Source organism: Lethenteron reissneri, chromosome 46 (assembly GCF_015708825.2).
Source record: "Lethenteron reissneri isolate LAM-NWPU_2019-01 chromosome 46, ASM1570882v1, whole genome shotgun sequence".
Classification (NCBI taxonomy): Eukaryota; Metazoa; Chordata; class Hyperoartia; order Petromyzontiformes; family Petromyzontidae; genus Lethenteron; species Lethenteron reissneri.
In genome coordinates, this window is record NC_083824.1 from 6,104,035 (window position 1) to 6,120,876 (window position 16,842).

A 16,842-nucleotide genomic window follows, 5' to 3' on the forward strand; every position below is an offset into this window, starting at 1 on the left:
AAGTTGTCCTGCGGATTCATCTGTCTGGGGCCGATCTCTAGGTGTGGACTGGGAGAGTTCATGGTGTCGGGACAACGGTGGTACGATTGCAGAACGTGACCAAGAAGTCGTATTTTTTTTAAATAAATATATTTGTGTAAAGGACTGAAACCTGGATTAGAACCAGGATCACGAAGAAAAGGAACAACGGACTGTGAGTTTAGGTCAGCCGCACTCGAAACATCGTCCGCTCGTGTCTCAGCCCGAGGGAGAGGTTAAAGGTGCAGGCCTGCAATGTAGTGCTCACGCCACTGCCGACAGAAGGAAACCACTAACTTGGGGGGGGGGGGGGGGGATCTATTGAGAGCTCATATTCAGGGTAATTTGTAAACACTGAAACCGCAAATGTTGTGGGTTTGCTCTCCAACACACCTGTAGTATGCCGAAGTAGTAACGAATGTGGCACCGTTTAACTTTTTGGCTGGGTCGGATAAAACGACGCATTTTATATTTACGAGAAACTAACCCCCAAAACAACCTTTATAATGGATAATTTTAATCGCGAAAGCTTACGTGTTAAACTACATGCTTCCCTGCTCCGTCCACGGCGACCAGGCGTCTTGGACTGTATGCGTGTTGAACTTCACTATGAGACCTCCTTTACCAGTGGCAAAATATAGCAACAGGTTTTTACCCTTTCAACTGGTACAAAAACTGACACCTTTATACAAGGCATCATGTTTGCAATAACCACAACACAAGCAGTCAAAATGCTTGTGTTGTGGGTATTGCAAACATGATGCCTTGTATAAAGGTGTCAGTTTGTGTACCAGTTGAAAGGGTAAAAACCTGTTACTATGACGTGTTGAACTTCTTTCGCGCCGTACGGGAGCCAGCCACCGTTTGACTGTGACCACCATTCACCGCTGCTGAGCGGTCAGAAGACGCGGGCGGGCGATTTAAGTAAGGAAGGGGACACCGATTTGTTTGAACTGACCACGCCGAGGTAGGGAGACGGAGTCGAAGTGGGCACGATGCCTGGCTCGTTGGTGCGTCGGTGCCAACATCGTAGACCCGCCGCGGCAGCATTTCCCTCCCTTCCACGAGGCCCCAAACACCGGTGCCAATTTTGATCTGACCAAACAAAGGGCTTGTCGGGCTTTACAATTGCACGACTTCACTGTCTCCGTCGTCTCTGTCATTCCACGCGGACGGCTTGCCTTAAGGTGCTTGCCTTGACATCTGTTCAGCAAGGCAAAGATCCGATTAAATATTTACAGCTTGCTGGCAGCGAGCGACGTTATTTATTTATTAACCGCGCGCAAAGGCCCCCTTTTGAAACACTGTAAGAAATTGTGCGTTCGGTTGGTTTGCGTCCCCCCCCACCGCCCGCTTTTGCATTGTGTGACAACACAATATTGCCAAAGTGCTTCTCAATCTTCATAGTCCGTGTGTGCGCGCGTGTGTGTGTGTGTGGCGTTTATGTGTGTGTGTATGGCGTTTATGTGTGTGTGTGTGGTGTTTATGTGTGTGTGGGTGAGCGGTGGTGTAGCGGTTAACGCGCTGCGCTACGAAGTCGTCGTTTACCGCACACGGCCAACATCAGTGACGATTATCTGAACCGTTCCTGGGCCTCCTCCCCTAGGTCGACTCAGCCTCAAATGAGTACCTGGTGCGGTGTGTGTAAACATCGCCAATGGAGAGACAAAGGCGGCCGGGCGTGGTTCTGGCTGCCCACCCCCTCGTGTGCCGTGCCGGTCTTCATAAGTACTCGCTAACAGCACTTTCCCGAACAGTCTGTTAAAGGCTATATGGGGATCTTTGTTTTTGTGTTCGCCAACCTGGCGATCGATTCCCTGAACCACACCTAACGCGATAAAAAGGTAACGATCAATTGATGTTTGTAAAGTAAAAAAAAATCAACACATTCGTCAATAACACAGTGGCCTTGACAGGAAATAAAAACATATATATATAACAGGCGACGTTTCGGGTGATGGCCCTTCTTCATTGTACACAGACACACATATAAAAACATTAATAGATTTGTCGATGAGTATCGACAATGATGATGATGATGCTCACGGATCCGCGCATCCAAAACGCGAGCGCGAAAAAATGTTAACACTTACATGGGCCTATCGTTTTTAATGGAATAATAACGGATAATATAAAAAATCTAATGTTAATAGCTTCAAAAAAGTCAAAGAGTCTCCACTCGTTCGCCATCATCGTCAACGCGCGCCTCGAGAATCTTCTCCAGGTGGTCCTTTAGAGCCCGGAGGCACAACATTTCTCGTGATGTTGCTGCATAATTCTCAGAAATGTTGACATTTTTTATTTTTGAAGCGCCCCGCAATTTTGCGCAGTGCCTTTAACTCGGAGCCAAACTTCTACCAAGGACAGAAAGAGGAGGAGAAGGGAGGGAAGGGGGGGGTCCCATTAGCCCGCGGGTCAATGAGCCATTATCGGCACCCCCGAAAAACACGCGCAGTAAGGAAACTGGCGTCAGATTTACGGAAACGATTTGCCCGGCTCACACTTCACGGCTCCCAAGGATGCTGCTATTAAGCCTACGCGGTGCTGGATGGGGTGGGGGGGTTGCTGAGTGTGTGTCCAGCTTGTACCCCGTTTGCCTGCCGCCATCTGTTTTATGGCGTGCTGTCACTCGCCTGCGATTGCCCTGCCTTGGAGGGTAAAGGGTCGGTGGAGGTGCGTGTGCGTTGAACTTCTTTCGCGCCGTACGTAGCCAACCGCGCTAATCGGATGTGCGGGGGAAGGCCGACAAACTAAACACAGCAAGCGCTTCTAAAGAAATGAGTTCGTCGATATCGATCATTTGAAGTGCATAACTCCACTGGCTTCATAATTTTAGGACGGGAGAACGTTCCAGACGGCCGCAGAAGCGCGTCTGAAAGTGCACGATGCGGTGACCGTCTTTGTTCGATAGCCAGCAGCCAAAGGCCGCTGCTGCGACGGTGACCAATGGAGTTCGCGTGATGATGGTTGATGCTGCTTGGCGAGATTTTGCTGTAACGGTGAGAGGGTCTTCTCGTCATTTAGAGATGCCATCGTTGGACCGTCCTGGATGAAGATCGTTGCTAAGAAGTTATTTTACGTGCGGGAGGAAAGCGGAGTGCTTTGAGAGGCGGTAAAGCATCGCAAAAGGTCTGTTGACAAACCTACTTGCTGTACTGCCATTTCTATGAAACTATTTTACCAGGTAAAGCCCACTGAGCCGGTATTGCTATTTTTCAGAAGCGACCTGGTCACAGATGATCGCACAACGAAGTGGCTCATCATCATCATCATGATGCGGGAAATGTATCGCAGCCAAATACTCCAAACGCTGTGATGTGGATTGTAAATGTGGAGGAGAAAACCCCCGGAGGACCGGGACAAAAATACACGCGATCACGGGCGGAGAAAGAAAATGCAAACTGCAGATATACAGCAGCAGGCGTCGTCAGTGTCAGGGATCGAACCCACGACCTCCTGCATAGCGGGCGAGGGAGATAACCTCTTGCAGGTCAATAGTGGACATTAGAAATATTTCAGACGTGGAATGTGAACGCGTCTCTGTCTCCAAATGGAAGGTTATTCTCTCTCTCTTTTTCTCTCGCTCTGCCACATGCCATTGACTGCTAATAAGCATCGACTGGGTCAACAGATTTGTGAGTGGATCAGTTTGCGGGGAGTGGTGGCGCAGTGATTAGCACACTTCCTGATGAACCCGGCTGCCTGAGCCCAATTCCCGTTCGTGGCAAACACAATTGGCAAATCAATACATGAACTGGTCCTGGGCCTCCCCTAGGTCGACTCGGTCTTAAATGAGTACCTGGAGGCAGCGGCGTGTTAAAACATCATCACTGGGGAGACAAAGGGGGCGTTCTGGTCTTCATAAGTGCTCGCTAACAGCACTTGCCCCAACAGTCTGTTAAGGCTATACGGGGGATCTTTGTCTTTGAGTTGTGGGATCAGTGGCCCCATCATCAGAGAGCGCATGGGTTCGTCACCATCCCTTCCACTGAAGTGAAATAAAACAAAACTTAAAGGTGCAGCCCTGCAATGGCATTGTTCACGCCACTGCTGTCGGAAGGACCTCACTCCTCCACGCTGACCAGAACAGCCGCCTCGGAAGATGCGGCAGGAGACCGCAAACTTTACCCCCCACCTCACGCGGCCTGCCGTCACACTGTGGTGAACCCGTTCATACGCCTGGGTGGGCACATGGCGAAGGAAGGTGTGGGGCTTTAACAAACTCCAAAGTTGCTTGGCCTTACTCTGGCGCCGCCCTTCCCCTTGTGCCACGCTTCGATATTTAAAGTCCACACGTGGCACGCGCGCGCCGCGCGTGCCACTCGCTCTCCCCTTTGCTGCGGTCACCCCCCACCCACCAGGCTCCCGTTAACGCGAGAAGGGGGGACAGCAAATAAAACGACAAAGATAATTTATCGGCAGATATCTCTCGGCCAGGCAGATTCTTTAAATAAAGAACTTATAGCCGGGCTGCGAGGTGGTGGGCCTTTAATGCAACATTAGCGGTGACACGGAGCGTGCCGCGGGGGGGTATTGACACGGCGATGCGGGGGGGATGCAATCCATAAAATTCAGTTGTAAAATACGCAGGACCGGCTCGCAGATGGCAGTGATTGAAGTGGGTCTAAACAAATAAGTGGCCGAATCGGACACGGCCACGGAGCTGGGTCGGCACGGCAGGGGGAAAACAATGCTCGGTTCGAATCCTGTTTTTTTGTCAATTTGGCTCTGGGCTTGTCGCCTGATGGTGCCGGTTGTAACGACTGGCGAAACGTGACGGCACTCAAAGTTGTAAACGCTGTGGGTGTACTCTCCAACACACAACCGGTTAGTGTAGCAGTAGGTTTTTACCCTTTAAACTGGTACAAAAACTGACACCTTTATACAAGGCATCATGTTTGCAATAACCACAACACAAGCAGTCAAAATGCAAACAAAAAGAAAACAACTCTGATAATGATAGTGATATGCACTGTCCTTGAAGTTGATTGGTCCACACCCGAGACAGCTTTTCTTAGAGCCTAGTCTCCATTGGTGTTGGACCAGATGACGCCAAAAGGCGTACAACTCATAAACAGCGCACTATCAGAGTATTGAGAGCTCGGGGAAAGCATTTACACTGAGACATCTCCTTTACCAGTGGCAAAATATAGTAATAGGTTTTTACCGTTTCAACTGGTACAAAAACTGACACCTTTATACAAGGCATCATGTTTGCAATAACCACAACACAAGCAGTCAAAATGCAAACAAAAAGAAAACAACTCTGATAATGATATGCACTGTCCTTGAAGTTGATTGGTCCACACCCGAGACAGCTTTTCTTAGAGCCTAGTCTCCATTGGTGTTGGACCAGATGACGCCAAAAGGCGTACAACTCATAAACAGCGCACTATCAGAGTATTGAGAGCTCGGGGAAAGCATTTACACTGTGAGACCTCCGGTTAGTGCTCTACGATTAACGACTTGGCACATTTCGTTCACGTGACACACCTTTACTTATTGGCTGTGGTCGGGTGGCGACGGGGTTAACGACACATTTATATATTTACGCGATCTAACCTTCCAAAAATGTTTATTGTGGATACTATTTGTCGCGAAAGACTGCTGCAGATACTTGTACCTATACCTAATAGATGAACTTTGAACTTTGAGTAAACCGAGTTCTCAATTGCGGCGAGTGACTGCACACGCACAAACACAAAACAATCGCATTTAGTCTGCATTGTCACCTAATCTGGATTATTGCGGCTCTGAGGATTAAACCTTTCAGTATGAGGCCGCCGTAGGTTCTGTTGTTGTTGTTGTTAAGAGTCGTGCAGCTCTCCGATGCGTTTTCGGGTTGCACCGACCGCGTGTTGTTCAGAACGCGGTCCGACGTTTCGTTCCGCCTGCTGGGGAAGCTTCTGCGGGAGCTGCATTTCGAGAAGAAGCACGTGGAGCGAAACGTCGAATGTCGTGCCGGAAAACGCATCGGAGAGCACTCGGGAATGACTTTCTACGTTCGGCGAGCGGACTGGGCCCAACCGAGTGCCGTGGACAGGGGTTTACACAATGCATTCGTTTGCTGGTACGCGGAGAACAGCTGCAGTGGCGAAATGTTAACTCTCTCGCCTGGTATACAGGAGGTCGTGGGTTCGATCCCGATCCCGACCCTGACGCCTGCTGTGTATTTTGGAGTTTGCGTGTCTCTCTCTCTCTCTCATCATCATCACGGTGGCTAGGAGATGTTAACTCCCTCGCCTGGTATACATGAGGTCGTCGGTTCGATCCCGACCCTGACGCCTGCTGTGCATTTGAAGTTTGCGTGTCGTTCTCTCTCTCTGTGTTTTTTTTTCTCCGGGCCTCCGGGTTTTCCTTCCAAATTTAGAGTATTTGTCTGTTATGCATTTCCAACACGTTAAGCCACTTCGTTGAACTATCATTTGTGGCCACATCGCTTCTGGAAAAGTGCTAAATAGTTCAGTGGGCCATACCTGGTAAAATAAAAAAAAATTGTCTTACAGCTTCACTGTTTACAAATCGTCGAGTAGCGCCATCTAGTGGGACTTGGAGCCACATGCCGTGTTATGTTGAACGTCTTTCGCACCGTACGTAGCCAACCGTGCTAATGGCAGGTACGTGGGAAGGACAACAAACACAAAAATCAGTGAAGAAATTACTTTTTCAATCTAGATGATTGAAAAGTGCAGAGCTCCCAGTGGCTTCCTGATATCGGAAGGCAGAGCGTTCCAGACGGCCGCAGAAGCGCATCTGAAAGCGTCACGCGATGATGCGGTGACCACCGCCTTTGTTCAATGGTGAGCCAAAAGCCACTGCCACCGGAGTTCGCGTGATGGTTTATGCTCCTTGACGAGATCAGCGAGGTTTTGTGGTTCATTTGCGGGAAGCAATTTGTGTGTGCCTCGCGCGAGAGGGGCCATTGCCAATAGAATCGAGCAAACCTGCTGACGAGACCCTGCGTGGCGAAACCGGTCCACAGTTTGCTTGTCTTGAAGCGTCGCTGCTGAAATCATGCACTCGCAGGGAGGGCAGTGTAAGACATCGTTTGAGAAATACTTTTCGTTTTTTTTATTTTAAGGTGGAGATACTGAGACGGAGAAGCAGACCTCGCTTGTGTATTTTGTCGTCTCGCGGTGGGTGAGACGGGGCAATTTAAGCGGCTCCTATTGAAGCGACTCATATTGAAACGGCTCCTATTGAAACGGCTCCTATTGAAACGGCTCATTTTGGAACGACTCATACTGAAGTATGTGTGCGGAGTCGCCTTCTGGGCTCATTTGCTGGCACTGGGTGATGCACTACTCGCTAAGGGGAGTTCGTAATGTCCGTGTCTCTGTTCATTTGCCGACCGTGGGACATAACGATATTGACGGCGATCCCACGGTAACGGAATTACAGGCACAAAGCGGGGCAGAATTAGCCTCTGTCTGATGACGACTTGACACACTCCTCTTGAGATGGCACTTTATTGAAGACACGTTCACTTGACATCAGGCGGAGACCCCCACTGCAGCAGCCCCGAGTCTCCCGTGCATCTCCCCCTTTTATATACCGACACGAGGCCATGCCCCCCTTCTCGATCCTTCTCGCTGACTCTGGATGCTCGCTCCACCGGCAAACTCCACCGTCCTCTTCCGTCGCCTGACCACGACTCCCTTCTCGAATATTCCCGTGGCCACCAGTCCCTTCGCACTCACAACCGACTCCCCTGTCATTAGCTCCCGTGGCCACTAGTCCATTCGCACTGCAGGCTGACTCCCCTGTCATTACCTCCCGTGGCTACTAGTCCACTCACACTGTAGGCTGACTCCCCTGTCATTACCTCTCGTGGACACTAGTCCACTCACACCATAGGCTGACTCCCCTGTCACTACCTGCCGTGGACACTAGTGCATTCACATTGCAGGCTGACTCCCCTGTCATTACCTACTATGGCCACTAGTCCATTCGCACTGCAGGCTGACTCCCCTGTCACTACCTGCCGTGGCCACTAGTGGAATTCGCACTGTAGGCTGACTCCCCTGTCATTACCTTCCGTGGCCACTAGTCCACTCACACCATAGGCGGACTCCCCTGGCATTACCTTTCGTGGCCACTAGTCCACTCACACCGTAGGCTGACTCCCCTGTCATTACCTCCCTCCCGTGGCCGCTAGTCCACTCACACTGCAGGCTGAATCCCCTGTCATTACCTCTCGTGGCCACTAGTGGAATTAGCACCGCATGCAGGCTCTATTGTCATTACATCTGCAAAACCAAATCACCCTATTGTGTATGCACTCCACGGCATTGCATCGAGCTGCTGACCAGCGTGGTGAAGTATGGTCCAGGAAACCCCTACAACCCGCGCGGCGTGGGGAGCCCCATCGACCAGCAGTGGGTCGACAGAAGGGAAGGCTGCAGCGGTGCAGGAACACTAGGGATGACCATGGGTCGGCACATTAATGCGCACGCTGAAACGTTGTTATTCCGTTGCATGATAGCTGGTCGCATTTCGGTGAACAATTTGGTCACGATTTCATTTTGATGTTTTAAAGCACAAAAACGTGTTTTGTTACATTGTTGCGAAGACAAAGGGATGTTTACACGCCGCTCTCCCTTTCTGTGTACTCTTTTAAGGCTGATCCAACGTACGGGAGGTCCAGAACACGTGAAAACGTCACTCGCCCCAATGATGGTTAGCCATGGCTCAGGTCAAGGACCGGCGAACCGGTCCTTGGCGTTCCCCTAGGTCGACTCAACTTCAAATGAGCGCCTGGTGTTACGTGTAAACATTGCTACTGGAGATACAAAGGCGGCCGGGCGTGTTGCGAACCGCCCACCCATGAGTGTGCTGGGTCGGCCTTCATTCATATGTGCCTCGCTAACAGCACTTGCCGCAAGAGTTTGTTAAAGGCTGTACGGGGGATGTTTGTCTTTGTCATAGAGGCGCAAAGACAAAGACATATACAGAAAGCATACACACACCATCTCACTTACACAGACACACACACACACCACCTCACTTGCACAGACACACCACCCCACTTAGACAGACACACACACACCACCCCACTTAGACAGACACACACACACACACCACCTCACTTGCACAGACACACCACCCCACTTAGACAGACACACACACACCACCCCACTTGCACAGACACACACACACACACCACCTCACTTGCACAGACACACACACACCACCCCACTTAGACAAACACACACACACCACCTCACTTGCACAGACAGACACACACACCACCCCACTTAGACAGACACACACACACACACCACCTCACTTACACAGACACACACACACCACCCCACTTAGACAGACACACACACACACCACCTCACTTACACAGACGCACACACACCACCCCAATTGCACAGACAGACAGACACACACCACCTCACTTACACAGACAGACACACACACACCACTTAAACACACACCACCCCATTTGCACGGACACACACACCACCCCACTTACACTGACACACACACACAACACCCCACTTACACAGACAGACACACACCACCTCACTTAGACAGACACACACCACCCCACTTAGACAGACACACACCACCCCACTTACACAGACACACACACCACCCCACTTCCACAGACCGCCGAACGGACGGAGACAGACACACACGCGCACACGCACAGACACGCACCCAACCACACACACACGCACAGACACGCACCCACACACACACACACCACCCCACTGAGACAGACACACGCACACACGCGCACCGACACGCACCCACACACACACACATATCACCCGAAGCTAAGCACACGCATCGTTGCCACATGTTGGTTCGATGGGTCTCGAGCCAAAGTGACAGAACAACAAAACGTCCTTTCAGCAGCATTTCACGGGGCGTTACGCCGATATCGATTGTGCGGCGGGAGAAGGAGGAGGAGGATGTTCGTGCAGAACAGCCCGGGGGGGGGGGGGTTCGTGTGTGGGGGGGGGGGGGCTCGAGAGTAGTCGAGAGGGGGGGGGTGCACGGAACGAGGTTGAGCCTGCCGGAAATAAATAAAATAAAAACCCTCCCAGCTGCGATCCCAGGCCGGGGTCACCGGCGAAACTTTATACTTTACATGAATCGACGAAATGTATCACCGCACGGTGGAAGGCGTTACTGGACGTACGCGTTGGACTTCTTTCGCACTGCACGTGGTCAACCGTGCGCAAAGATCAACGTGCCCGTCGCTCCGATAAATGTCGGCACATCGTGGTGCATTCACTTTCGCTGAAATATTTCACGTCTCGGGGACATTGTTCAGGAACGCAGACCACGCTTTCCTCTCCTCGCCCACCCCTCCAATAACACTGGTCAACACACTTTTTCTGGCATAATGTATTCCAACGGTTTGTAAGGTAATTTTGGGATGCTGATTCCAAATCTGGCATCAGTTTTTGTCTATCACATCAGGTTTTTGAGATATCAAATATTGCATTTTCAATAAAAACTGCGGAAGAAAAATATTAAATAAATGTGGATATCTACATAAAATGATATTATAAACACACTAACCTAAAAATACAGCACCATATTTTAACACTAAAGCAGTCACTGACTCGCAACAACTTGCAATCATAAGTGACAGAGTTAATTTTGGATAAAATCAATTAAATGGGGTATGCCGATAGCATAAAAATGAGAAGTGATTTGGAATCAGCACCCTGAAATTAGTCTAAAACAGCTGCAAAAGTCCAGGCCAGATTTTGTTTTTGTTGACCAGTGTAATTAAGAGTTGTTCATCATTAATCAATGTCATCATCAGCCTCGCGCAAACCACTGCTGGATGAAGGCCCTCTCCAAGCCACCGTCACATTTCGCGATCCTGCGATGTTTCCGATCCACCCAGTGCCCAATACTTGTACGGCTCTATTTGTCAATCCACTGCTGGATGAGGGCCTCCCCCACGACGTCACGGCTCGTGAGGGTTATTTGACCATACTTCACCACGCTGGTCAAGTTCGGGTTGGCGAAGGTGGGGGGAAGCATAGGTGCGGAAGCGTACAAGTACAGTACAACAATGGGGTTCGCTCCACTGCCCTCCACCGCTTGCAACGTCGTCCCCCCCCCCAGAAACCTACAGCAACAGGGCTCAATTTGCACCCTCCGATCAGCACGGTCGGCTACGTACGGTGCAAAAGAAGTTCAACATACACAGTGTGCGTACAGATCAATGCACAGCGGCGATCATCGCCCCCTCCTGGCAGACGTTCTGCCCCAGGTCACTCTCGCAAATTTGAGATTCCGTCTTTGCTCATAATAAAGGATTTTGGGTTATACAGTATCGCGTAATTGTAAATGTTGTGGATTTACTCTCCGACACACCGGTGGGCTGAAGTGGTAACTAATTGGCGTTTTATTTCGATTTAAAGCTTTCGTGACTGCAGGAATTCGTCTTCTTGGTTCTTTCGGTAAAGTCACGTAGAATGGGAAAAAAATAATATAATAATATACTAATATAATGATCTAATGTTTTATTATTTTTATTTTATTATTTCCATTCTACGTGACTTTATCGAAAGAACCAAGAAGAATTGGCGTTTTGTTTGCCTGACAAATCCCTTACAAATTGTCTGTGTCGGGAGGGTTACGACACATTTATACTTACGCGAATCTAACCCCGGTAACCTTTATCATGAAATAATATTGTTCGCGAAAGCCGTCTACGTGTTAAATATTCCTTCCTTGGTCGCTTTGATTTCTCAACCTGGATTCACGAAATTAACTTGAATCCCCGACATTCGATACCACCGTGGCCACCAATCCAAGCGTTGTCCAGGCTCGACCCAACGCTGCTTCCGAGATCGGAAACGGGACGGGGAAACTTCCAGGCGATTTGTTCACGGGACGCTTTGGTGCCATTATTCATGAGGGCCGTGACCTAACATTGACTGCAGGCCGTGTGTATCGTGATCTGCGTGAATTGGCTGATACTGCCCCTACATTGTCCCAGGCTACTAAGGAGTCGTCCATAAATGACGTCACGCACCTGGAGGGGGTTAGATATTTGTGACGATGTCTGACAAGGGGAGGGGGGGTGAGAAATGTGACGTCACATCAAAATACACAACTTTAAATAAATCTAGACAACACGTTCTACTTAATTAAATAGACTTTTTATTACATGTTTTCTCCTACAAAATCTGAGTTTAAAGCGATTTGAAGCATGTTTTACAATTTTTAATATGGTTTTAGTGGGGGGGCAGAGCTTTGTGACATCATATTTGAGGGGGGGTCTGACCTTTTTGTGACGCCGTGTGACCAGAGGGAGGGGGGGGGTCAAAAATCGTCCAAAATCGCGTGACGTCATTTATGGACGGCCCCTAACCGCCACCTCCTCGTAATTATTGTTGTTGGAAGCATTTAGATGTGTTTGTTTCAACAAATGGAAGTTATTTTGTGCAAAGTAATATAGGTGGGTGGGTGCGTGCTAACTCCCTGTAATCTGATGTACACACTGGCGACGAGGTAATTGATATGGCATGGCTGTAACCTGATTACAGTCAACAATTGCTTGTGATACACATCACACCCCAACGTTAACTGTGCCCCAACCATCTACACGGGCGCGACACGGCCTTCAAGGATCACACCACCATCACCACCATCGTTAGAGGTCTCCCAATTGGTCGCTGACCTCTGGGTGCCAAACCGACGCCCGTTTCGAGTCGCATGCCCTCCTCCTCCTCGCAACCTCCTCCGCCTGCCACGCTCTTCTTCCAACCTCCAAGTTTCTTACCCCCTCCTCCTCCCCCTCCTCTTCCTCCTCCTCCTCCACCCTGCTGCCCACCCATCGCAACCTCCTTCTCCTCCCACGCTCTTCTTCCCAATCTCCAAGTTACTTATCCCCTATCCTCGTCCCCCTCCTCCCCCTCCTCCTCCACCCTGCTGCCCACCACGCGTCCCGCCCATCGCAACCACCTCTTCCCGATCACATCTACAGAACTGTCCCGTCACGTTATACGCAGAACCTCCAAGTTGGTTGTCCTGTCACGTCACGGAATTCCCATCGTTCTCCTGCACTGCATGCCCCTGTATTCAAAGCGCAGATCGCTTCTGTTCCAGTAGCGTCGTCGATTGATTTTTGTTTCTCTCCGGGATTTTTCCCCGAACGTGACGCCAAACACTCACTATTGAAATTGGCCAAGCATCCCGCTGGACCAGGGACCCTCGTGGCGAAACGTCGGACATCACGCTGATGTTGACGATGTGTTGGGTCGTCCGGGTTGTCCTACTGGACATCTGTGAATAGAAGAGCTTCATAGCTCATCGGATTGCTCAAGGATAAATGAACAGTCTGATTCCGATAACGCTCCACGTACTGAACGCTTCTTATTTTCAGTCCCTGGCGAGGCTCCCAAAACGTGGAGCGAAACGTCGGCCGCCCATGCCGAACGGCACGCGGTACGACCCACAAATCCACCGGAGCAATAGCCATCGGCGGCTGTCTATTTATTGACAACTTTCGTGATCCATACCATCCATGCCCGTCCATTGCTCGCACAAGCCGCATTGGATTCTGGTTTGCCGAACGAATACATTGTATAAGGTCGCACTCATTACACGCACAGAGTGCTTACCAACAAATGAGCCACAAATTCCTTGCTGCTGATCTGGTCAGGGAACATAAACCATCACGCGAACTCAGGGTCATCCTCACAGCAGCGGCCTTTGACGAGCCATCGAACAGACGGGTTACCGCATTGCGCGCTTTCAGATGCGCATCAGCGGCCGTCTGGAACGCTCTTCCGATATTTGGAAGCCGCCGGAGCTATGCACTTTTAAATCATCTCGATTGACAAACTAATAATATCTCTAGAACTGCTTTTTGTGTTTAGTTTGTTGGCCGCCCCCAGCACCTCCGATTGCCACGGTTGGCTACGTACGCTGCGAAAGGAGTGCAACGTACAAACAAAGAGGGCATTGTCGCCAAACGACCAAATTGCGGTGGGATACGGGACGGATCTAACCATCAACAAATGTTGATAATCAACAACAACAATCACAACAACAACAATACCAACAATGCAGCAACTCCATCCCTCGCTGCTCCGCTCATCGTTGAATGAGCTCCATGGCCCCAGAGGCGAATGGCGTTGGGTTTTGTGTGAAAGCCCAGTTCTTTTTTTATCATGGTCGCGTGCGTCTGTATAATGCTGTGCGAGATCAATAGTTGTCGCATTAGGGACTCCGACGGGGGTGGTGTTTGACCGGAGGGAGGCCGCTCAACATCAGCGGCATCAAGCGCGGTCGGATCGCCATCGCTACGCGGTGCCGACAGCATCAACATCATCATCAACATTATCATCAACATCACGGCCCAGCAACTCAGTAGCACAGACATCGCACCAACATCATCATCAACAACATCATCATCAACATCATCAACATCATCAACATCACGGCCCAGCAACTCGATCGCACAGACATCGCACCAACATTATCATCAACATCACGGCCCAGCAACTCAGTAGCACAGACATCGCACCAACATCATCAACATCATCATCAACGTCATCATCAACATCATCAACATCACGGCCCAGCAACTCGATCGCACAGACCTCGCACCAACATCATCATCAACATCATCAACATCATCATCAACATCATCAACATCACGGCGCATGATAATTGGTTCTTTACCCTTCTATCTGGCAACAAAACTGACACCTTTTTGCAAGGAGTCATGTTTGCATAGACCGCAATACCTGCAGTCATAATACGAACAAAAGAACATAACTCTGATAATGTGCACTGTCCTTGAAGTTGATTGGTCCACACCCGAGACAGCTTTCCTTCGAGCCTAGTCTCATATGGGTTGGACCAGATGACGCCAAAAGGCGCACAACTCAAGGACAATGCACCATCAGAGTATGAGAGCTCGGATAGAAGGGTAAAGAACCAATTATCATATTTTTACTGGCAAATGAGGTCCCCATAGTGTAGATGCTTGCCCCGAGCTCTCATACTCTGATGGTGCATTGTCCTTGAGTTGTGCGCCTTTTGGCGTCATCTGGTCCAACCCATATGAGACTAGGCTCGAAGGAAAGCTGTCTCGGGTGTGGACCAATCAACTTCAAGGACAGTGCACATTATCAGAGTTATGTTCTTTTGTTTGTATTATGACTGCAGGTATTGCGGTCTATGCAAACATGACTCCTTGCAAAAAGGTGTCAGTTTTGTTGCCAGATAGAAGGGTAAAGAACCAATTATCATATTTTTACTGGCAAATGAGGTCATCACGGCGCATATTCAGCAGCGTCCACGTCGACGTGCGGTGGTTGCTTCTTTTCCGCTGCTGCTCCTGGGGTCTAAAATTCGCTCCACCGTTTTGCCCATCTGCTCAGCTGACTCCGTCCCTGCAAGTCCGGGATGCAAAACTTCTCTTTCTCTACTCTTTGGTTCTTTCGGTAAAGTCACGTAGGTATAAAATAAATTAAATTACGACGTTTCGGCCGCAACACAAGCGTCCGTCATCAGGTGGGAAAGCGGACGCTTGTGTTGCGCCCGAAACGTCGTGATCAATTTTATTTTATAGCCACGTGACTTTACCGAGAGAACCAAAGAGTATGGATTCCTGCAGTCACGAAAGCTTCAAATCAAGATTTCCCTTTCTTTCTCATCAGCCTCCTACGGCTGACCATTTACATCCGTTCAGATGTCCCGATCAGTGCAGAAATCATCCTCCACGATCTCCCAAAGTTTCCCAACTTAAATTCAACAACATATTCATCACCTTCACCCACAATCTAATCATGCACTTGTGATAACCATAACAATAAAATAGAATACGCATTTATTCACCCAGGAAAGGTCACACCCAGTTCAAGGATCCTCCTTCTTGAACAAATCCAAGCATTTTCCGGGCTCAAACCTGCCTAGCTTCGCTTCCCATATCTGATGACATCGGGCGATTTGGTCAGACACGATTTGTCTCCTAGACACGTGCGTGTCGTACAACAGCGGTCCTTCAACCCCCGGGCCGTGGACCGGTACCAGTCCGTGGCTTGTTAGGAACCAGGCCGCACAGCAGCAGGAGGTGAGAGAGGTGATTCCGCACGTGGCCCGCCCATTATTTTATTATTTACCACTTCCATCCGCGCCTCTTTCCCGCACTACTCACTTGTCTCAGTCACAGTTGTGGTAAGCCCACAAGCTGCTAACTCCGAGTCAAAATGAGTAAAAAACAAACGTCGCTGGAGAGCTTCTTTGAAAACGGGGAAAGACCCAATGATGACCCCCCCCCCCCCCCACTCGGGTCAGTGAAAAAATTGTCTTCCACGAAACCTGTCCCTGGTGCTATAAATGTTGGGGACCGCTGCTGTACTACATTGCAATCGCTAGATTATAATGAAGAGGCAGTGCAGGACCGAGGAGCTGTGATGGCATGGGGAGGCCTTCATCCAACAGTGGTTAACTGGTGGCTGCTCTTGCTGCTGCTGCGACTGATGATGATGATGATAATTGTAATCCCTGAACATTGCAGCGCAGCTGCGTGCAGCAGACGTGGCACCGTTTAACGTCACTTGCCGGCGGTTGGCAGGCTCGTACTCTACGTACGTTGAACTTCTCTCGCACCGTACGTAGGCAACCTTGCTAAATCGGAGGTGCATTGAACAATTCTGATACTCCGACTGATGCTCCTGCTATTGTGGAGTGACTCATGCAGCCAGCTATGGCTGCAGGGTATTGATGGTACATGTTGTATATGTCGTTTATTGTTAAATTTCGGTCACAGTTCCTATGATCACTGTCACATTGCTTTTATGGCTTTATTTTGGTGATTTCGAA